This window comes from Orycteropus afer, unplaced genomic scaffold (assembly GCF_000298275.1).
Source record: "Orycteropus afer afer isolate SDZICR_OR568_19922 unplaced genomic scaffold, OryAfe1.0 scaffold00484, whole genome shotgun sequence".
In the NCBI taxonomy this organism is placed as follows: domain Eukaryota; kingdom Metazoa; phylum Chordata; class Mammalia; order Tubulidentata; family Orycteropodidae; genus Orycteropus; species Orycteropus afer.
The window spans coordinates 1,206,427-1,214,546 of record NW_006922071.1 but is presented as its reverse complement, the minus strand read 5'-3'; positions in this window follow the sequence as shown (position 1 = coordinate 1,214,546).

Genomic DNA, 8,120 nt, shown 5'->3' with positions numbered 1-8,120 from the left:
TACCACCACAGGAATCTGTGAGAGCACTGTCTCTATAAATATCCAAAATAGTGAAGCCACTTTTTAAACCTACAAAATGTCAGCATCCTCCAGACTGGGAAAAGTCCGCAGTGCAGCCCACCTTTCTCTTCACCTTCTCTGTTTGTTCCCCAGTCACCGTGCACAGTCCTCCATGAAGTCCCTGGCTTGCAGAGTGATTTTTAGGTTAATTCTTAGGTCCTACCACCACTCGGGAAACTCCAAGCTCATCAGGGTTGCTCAGGATTGCTGCCAGAGCACAGCTCCGTCTGTCTCCTTTTTTGGTATTTTCACCCAAATTCTTCTGCTAGTTGGGGTTTAGTCCACTTCTGTATCCTTCCCTTCAAGGCTCAGGAGTCCAAGATTATCTTCTGTGACTGTGTTAATAGTTTTCACTGTTCTTTGTTGAAGAGGGTCTGTGCAGTCTTTCTGCCTAGTTTGCCATCTTGCCAGAACTCTCAACAATTACAACTTTTGAAGTAATCACCATACTGCTTTCCACAATGGTTGTACCATTTTACAGTCCCACCAGCAGTGTATGAGAATCCCAGTCTCTCCACAATCTCACCAGCGTTTGTTATTTTCTGTCTTGTTGAACTTTGCTCCTAGTGCTGGAGCAACATAGCATCTCATTGTTGTTTTGATTTGCATCTCTCTAATAGCTAATGATCTTGAGCATTTCTTCATATGTTTTTGGCTGCTTGAATATCATCCTTGGTGAAGTGTCTATTCATGTCTTCTGCCCATTTTTTAATTGGCAAAGTAATATCATACTCTTGCATTGATTTGTATTTCTTTTATTTTTATAGTGTGAGTCTTTGTTCAGATGCTTTGTGTGTTTGTGGATTCCAGTCTATGAATTGCCTGTTTCTGTCATTTGCCATTGTACTCTTTGATTACTTTTTGAATTGGAGGAATTTCATCCATAGTCTAGATTTTAGAGCTCTGTCACTTTTAGTCATTGAAGATTTATTCTTTCACTTCATTATCTCTTTAATACATTTGTGCTATTTGCTGATGAACACATATCCTTACTGTTACTGTAATCAAATCTATCCATTTTTCACTTCACAGGTTGTGCTTTGAATATTTTGTTTAAGGAAAAATTCAGGGTTGAGTATCATTGGATTAACTTGAGTCATTTGCTCCCCATCCCATCACTAAATTAAGAGCATAGGTGATGTGAAGCCAATTTTTTTTGAGTCTCGTGAGCCTTGTGAAAAAAACATCTTTTTTTTTTTTTTTTTAATTTTCCCTACCCTGACAACTTCATCCAATCAATATCATCTCTTCTTTTCTGACCCAGAAACTTCCTGCAGAGTCCTGGGTCCACATTGTCTTTCATCTATTTTCTATTACCTAATAGAAAATCTGAGATACTCATTAAAAAAGTAGAAAGACAGTGAGTACAGACCAGAATATTTCTACTACAAAGAACAACAGCAACAACAAACCATTATGAGAAATACAAACATTCTAATGATGTGAGAATGAAGATAAGAGAAAGAGAACAACCAGAGAGAAGGAATCAGGAATTCAAGGAAACAAAACACTTGTTGAAAGCACTCTGCATGATCTGGCTATAGTCCAGATCTCTGGTCTCTCCCATTACTCTGCAACCACCATATTAGAGCATTCTAGAATGAGACAGCCTTCTCACTTCTGGCCTTAGGACATCTATCTTCTTGGGTTACAGTTTACCTTACTTCACAGGATGAGATTTTTAACTTTCTTTTCTAGAAGTAGACAGTACTTCCCTCAAACATCTTTTCCTGAAATCCTGAGATAGTTCGTGTTCTATTTCTAAGTATTTATTTATTTATTTTTCATGTCACACTGCATATAACCCCATAACAGCAGTTGTCACATAGTCACAGCTAGATTTTCACTCTGATCCTGGTTGTCACCTTCACCAAGTGGTAGACTCCATGAAGACAGATACCTTGCTTGTCTTCAAGACTCCTGGCAAACAGAGGTAATGTTTCTCCATAGATTCATTAATTCAATTAACCTCAATGGACATGAAAGAGTATTCCTTGTCTTTACCCAAGCCACTTCTCCAAGAAATCATTTTAAACATTTTTTTTTTTTTTTAATTTTCCCTACCCTGATAACTTCATCCAATCAATATCATCTCTTCTTTTCTGACCCAGAAACTTCCTGCAGAGTCCTGGGTCCACATTGTCGTTCATGTCGACCAGTGTAAGTGAACTATAAATCCTTTCTCTTCTCTTTGACTACATTTCCAGGCAAATTCAGGCCATTCTCTGTATTATACAAAGCAGATATAATCCAACTGTCCTCCTTAAAACAATGCCCAGTTTCTAGATATCCATCCTTCTTCAGATCATAAAGCTCTTGGTGATCTGACCTTCACTACATCTCCTATGATACTGACTTGTTTGGAACCTATATCATCATAGTTAAAGTTCTCAGAACTCCATAGGCTGTTTTAATCCCACATGTCTCCACTTTCAATGACCTTTTCTAAGCTAATTCTCTCCACCCATAAACCAGTTGATGACCATAATTGCTTACTCACTCTATTCACTGTATCCCCCTTGCTAAGGTTTTCCTGACATTAGCAAAAGCTGATTTTACAAGTCTTCCCCCTGTATCATTTCTCTTAGCCTTTATCTTCACTTCTTAGCAATACAATAACAGAAATTTCACAAGTAGGTTGCTTTAGCAAACAGAAAATTAGGAGGTAAGAAGTTTAGGAGGCAAGAAGTCCAAACTCAAGTTACTGGCTCCAGGTGAAGGGTGTCTGATCTGGGGGAAATCCTTGTCTCAGCTTCTCCAGAGTTCTTCTTCTTCTTCTCTGGAGATCTTCCCATGACATCATCATTCCCCTATTCACATTTGCTTGCTCCTGTGCCCAGTGCACTCCTTTTACACCTCAAAAGTGACTAGTTTAAGGCATACCTTACATTGATATGGCCCCATTAACATAACAAAGAGAACCTTATTTCAAAATAGAATCACATCCACAGATACTGTTGTTAGCTGCTCTCAAGTTGATTCCACCTCATGGCAACCCTGTGTATGCAGCTTAGAACTGCTCCCTAGGATTTCAAGACCGTGACCTTTTAGAAGCAAATCTCAGGCCGGGTATTCTGAGGCACCTCCTTATGGGTTCGAACTATCAACATTTTTGCTGTTAGTGAAGTACTTAAGTGTACCACCCAGGGACTCCAATTAGAACGTAATAGGGAAAGAATTTATAACACATATTTTTGGGAAATACAATTCAATCTATAATAGCATGATAAATAACAAAATATCCAAACAGCACTGGAGAAAGAGGAGGAAGAGAAGGAGGAAAGAGTGAAAGAATAGAAGAAGGAAGAGGAAGAGAAGGATAAGAAGCAGAAAACTCTCTTTCCCTGGTCACTAGCCTCACTCTACCAGAAATAGCCCTAAGAGTTTTTGGTGACTCTTGCATATATATTCATTGACCTCCCTCGCTTTTCTAATGGAGTATTTATTAATTTACTCACTTATGTGAGATGTAGCTCACTTATCAGGTCAAAGAAATTTAGAGGATAATTGGCAAAAAAAGTAAAAATTTGTATGCATCAAACTATTGTATCACCTCTGTCTAAATATAGACTATCCCTTGAATATAAATTTCCTTAAATATGAAGCAAATATTCATGAAGCAAGCCATACTGTGGCAACCATTCTGTATTCCTGATATGCAAGTTTTAAGTTTTAAGGTAATGCTACCTATCTTTTTTTGGAATAATTTGATAAATAATTACTAAAATTGTGTTATGTGTTTAAAAAAAAAAAAAAAAAAAAACAAGATTCCCCCAGCATGAATGTTGCAATATAGAGTTATTTATTTATTTACTTTTTACCCTTTCTGGTCCTCCTCCAAATGGCTGGTGGTAAGTTCATTCCTTTCTTAAAGTATTTCTGATAAAACTAAATATTCTGTGGGTAAATGGAGGACTTTGTCTCACATCATTTATAAATTAAAATTCATATTAATATGTGTGTGTGTTTTACTCCAACATGGAAGGGAAATTGGTAAAAGTAAAAACTGAACTTGAGAAAGGCAGTGATATATTTTCCAAAGAGGGAAAAAAAAAGAAAAAAAAAAGCCAATGACACAATTTGCTGTTTTCAAGCAATCCTACTGTCAAATAAATCTTACAGCTCTGCCTAGAATTCGTAGACAGGAAAAAGATTTAGTGACTGCTTCATGCTTTCTTTAAGTTTTATCTTCTGATTACAAAAGTCTCACATGGCAGGCAGTACCACTGCACAGTTGAGTTCAATGAATAAATGTGTAATGAATTCTCCCTGACTTACTGCTCCTCCTCCACCTCCTCTTTTCAACAATTGCCGTATATAAACTTCTCCCTTACACACCTGTGCTAGGATCCATTACCATCTGCTATCCTTAGCTCAGTATTGGTATTTCCTACCATTTAATTTATATGTCTAGAGCAACCACCCCTTTCTCAATTGACAAATTGCCTCCATCTACCTGTTGTAATCCATTGTCTGTTTTGTTAATACAATCTCCGGTCAGAAGATTATCCCCTGGGCTATTTTTCCACAAGAAGTTATTTTAAAATGGCTACTTGCAATGATTTTTGATACACTTAAATTAACCTTTCCTTATGGCTCAGTGCCTAAGACATTTGACTGCTACTTAGAAGGTTGGCAGTTCAAACCCATAAGTTGCTCCACAGAAAGAAGATGGGGCAATCTACTTCTGTAAAGATTTAACGCCTTGGAAACTGAATGGGGGTCCTATAAGTCGGAATAGACTCTATGGCAATGGGTTTATTTTTGGGTTTTAATTATTTACAAGTACTGTATTTATGCTTATTTGCTTGATTTTGGATGAGCTTGGTTTAATTGATGTGTATTTTGGAATACTAAAATATACTAGTGTCCTGCCCTGGACATTGCTAGAAACCTTTTCTTTGAGACTCACTGGAGTTTCATTTTAGTGACAGAGATTTCATGAAGTCACAGTCTGTTAGCCTTATATTTAATTCTTACATATAAACCCCTCCTTGGTTTTCTGAAGTGGTATCTCTATGGAAATTGATTCCCCAATCTTCCTTGCCAGGTGGGACTGGTGGGTTTGAACCACCACACTTCTGGTTAGCCATCAAAATGCCTTAGGCCCCATGCTACCAGAGCTCTGAAAATAGAAATAATGTTGTTCAAAGTAATAAAATTAATAAAAGCAAAAACATAGTGAGTTTCATTAAGCTGTTATGAATTAGGATCCAATTATTAACTACTTGATTATGATCTATTAACCCCTTCTCTGTGTTCAGAGAATATTTTCCATTTGTTTGTATATGTGATTCTCTACCTACTAAACAGTGTGGATTGTCTGCTACCCTTCACTGCTACAATTTCTGTAAAACTGAACATAGCCCTGCCAAAGTATCAGTTTCTAGATATAATGATACAAACTGAAGGGTTTTGTTATATGGTGTCATTAAATAACATAATTACAGCAGAAAGTGTTCATCTTCACATTTAATAAAGGCTTATACATGGCTTGGTTAAATATAAAAATATTTAAGAGCATTTCCCTTTTATAATATTTGGGAAAAAATACACAATTATATTTGGTTAACAGACAGGGTAGTGAAAACCAAGGTCTGGGAACCACAAAGGTCTACATGTTTCATACTTCATTAGGTCAGAATTCCTCTCACGAGGCAACTGAATAAATTTTATTTTAAAAATTATTAATTTCACTGCAAATTTTTAGTAACAATAATACGTATATTTATTCACGTGCTTGCACCCCTAAGGATGTTTCCCTACACAAAGATGAAATTATTGTTTGACTTTATTAAAGGAGAAATCAAAGGTCATAAAACATTTTTTTGTTGTTGTTACATGTCGTCAGGTCAGCTCTGACTCACAGTGACCATATATATAACAGAAAGAAACACTGTCCCGGTCTGTGCCAGCCTCACAATCCTTGCTATACCTGAGCCTCTTGTTGCAGCCACTGTGTCAATCCATCTCTTTGAAGGCCTTCCCCTATTTCACTGATCCCCTACTTTACCAAGTATGATATCTCTTTCCGGGGAACCAACCCTTCTGATAACATGATCTAAATAGGTGAGACAAAGTCTGGCCATTCTTGCTTGCAAATAACATTTTAGTGTGTTGCTATCTGGCTAATTAATAGAGAAATGAGAATTAAAATTTAAAATCTCAGCCCTGTCTCTAATGTTCTTTACATTATGCTGCAGCATGAATTCCTATTTGCTAGATTGTCTTATTGATGTAAATTATATATGCCAAGAATATTATAAAGTAATAAGCATTCACCTTGGAGTCTTTCTCAAACCAACTTCATGTGTGTCACAGTGGAATTGTGCTTCATAAGGATTTCAGTGATGATTTTTTGTAAGAGAACAATAGGAATTCCCTCTGGAGTACCTATGGGTAGACCTGTACCTCCAACCCTCAGTTAGCGACCAATAATGTGTACCATGTATATCACTAATGGACCCCACTACAAATACTAAGTGTTCTTAATTTGTAATGTGTTAAATTAAAATATAATTATCTTATGATGATTAAAAAGGAGTGCTGGTGATATACTTTCTAAGGCATTTGACTGCTAACCAGAAGTGTGGCAAACCCACCAGCCACTCTGTCGAAGGAAGACTGGGCAATATACTTCCGTAAGGATTTATCACTTGTGAAACCTGAAAGGGGTTGCTATGAGTCAGAATTGGCCCAATGGCAATGAGTTTGTTTGTTTGTTTTGGTTTATTATGACTAAAAACAAGATAATATCTTTTCATATTTCCCCTATTGCTTCATTTGTATTAGTTACTTGTATTGTTTTGAAGAACTAGACATTAGTTGAATTCTCATAATTCATGAAGAATGGAAATTTCAGAACACTTAATTGTGCTCATGAGGAACTTGTACTTAGATCAAGAGGCAGTTTGTTGAGAAGAATGAGAGGACATTGCATGACTTGAAATCAGGAAATGTTTATGTTAGGATTGTATCTTTTCACCATAATTATTTGATCTATATGTTGAGAAAGTAAACAAGGAATCTGAACTATGTGAAGACCAATTATCAGGATTGGAGGAAGGCTCAATAACAACCTGAGATATACAGATGACACAACCATGCTTGCTGAAAGTAAAGAGGAAAATTGAAGCATTTAATGAAGAATATCAAAGACTAGAGCCTTCAGTATAGATTACAGTTCAATGTAAAGAAAACAAAAATCCTCACAAATGGACCAATAAATGATATCATCGTAAATAGAGAAAAGATAAATGTCAAGGATTTAATTTTATTTGGATCCATAATCAATGCCCATGGAAGCAGCAGTCAAGAAATTAAGTGGCATAACACATTGGGCAAATCTGCTGCAAAAGAATTCCCTAAAGTGTTAATTAACAAAGATATCACTTTAAACACTAAAATGCATCTGATCCAAGCCATGGTATTTTCAACTGCCTCATACACAAGTAAAAGCTAGACAATGCCTAAGGAAGACCAAAGAAGAGTTGATGTCTTTAAATCGGGGTGTTCACGAAGAATACTCAAAATGCCATGGACAACCCGAAAAAAAAAATCTGTCTTGGAAGAAATACAGCTGTAATGTTCCTTAGAGTGAGGTTGGTGAGACTTCATCTCTCATCCTTTGCTAATGTCATCAGAAGGGAACCGTTCTTGGAAAAGGAAATCATTCTTGGTAAAGCAGAGAATCAGCAAAAAACAGGAAGACCCTGAAAGAGATGGACTGCAAAGTGGCTGCAACAGTGGGCTTAAGCACAGCATTGATTGGAGGATGGTGCAGGACCAGGCAGTGTTTCATTCTGTTGTACATATACGGCTTCTATGAGTTGGAATTGACTAGATGGCACCAAAGACCAACAACAAACACTAGTGCAGTGTAATAGATATCGTTATTGTATAAATAAAATATACCAAATCAAACCAGGTTCACTGCTATCGACTCAGCTCCAACTCATAGCAACTCCTCCTTGGGTTTCTGAGGCAGTATCACTACAGAAGTAGATTGCCCAATCTTCCTTCTGAGGAGTGGCTGGTGGGTTTGAACCACCAGCCTTCTG